Here is an 883-nt window from a genome sequence, read left to right on the forward strand (position 1 = left end):
CCCCCCCCCTAAATCCGCGCCTGAAACGTTGCCTGAGGAAAAACGCAGATTATTCACTGTGAATCAATCAGTTACTTCTTATTGTAAAAGAACTTCTAGAGAATATATTTAAAAGAAATATAACCTACTTTTTTGTACGTATTTGTAATAATGTTTTTTTTTAGATTTAAGAAAACACTTACAGAGGTGCAGCAGTATTGTTCTAATCGGTTAAACAGAAACGTAAATATTCGCCAAGAAATTAAAAGATTGGAAGTAAAATGAAATGTTCCGACGCCGGGAATATGTGTGATAACGGGCATATCGATCAAATGTTCGATTCAGTTCGCCTTAATCATTTATTTATTTGTCTTTGTCACGGTTAGTCCCGATAGGAACTTCTTGACCACGGCTAGTGACCGATTCTAACACTGTGCATCATGACATCGTCGAGTGGTCTTACGAAGAATTCTGCGGGATGACTGTTGCATTCATCATCGTTAAGCACTTTACTGATCTTGTCCATTAACGGTCGAATTAGAAAAAAATGTACATACATGTTTATTTGTTGTGTTTGTTAATTGACTGAATTTTAATAAGCAAGTCAATAGGAATGAAGATTATCTTTAGGACTCGCACAACTAAATCAGCCAGGCCACAAGTGTTTCATACAATTGTAATCCCTGCCTAAATACTTTTCGCCGGTTAAATACAGTGCCTCTGAGTAATTAAAATGGGTAAACGTTGACATAGTTTACAATGAATTAAATCTACAGATATCTAACTTCATACTTATAGTTTTAGTAGATTTTAATATGTGATGACGGATTGATATGGAGTCAAAATGAAGTTGGTTAGTTTGGCTTGTACAATGTAAACTTCCGGTTGTCAAAAGTAGATTACT

This window comes from Mizuhopecten yessoensis, unplaced genomic scaffold (assembly GCF_002113885.1).
Source record: "Mizuhopecten yessoensis strain PY_sf001 unplaced genomic scaffold, ASM211388v2 scaffold11185, whole genome shotgun sequence".
Lineage (NCBI taxonomy): Eukaryota > Metazoa > Mollusca > Bivalvia > Pectinida > Pectinidae > Mizuhopecten > Mizuhopecten yessoensis.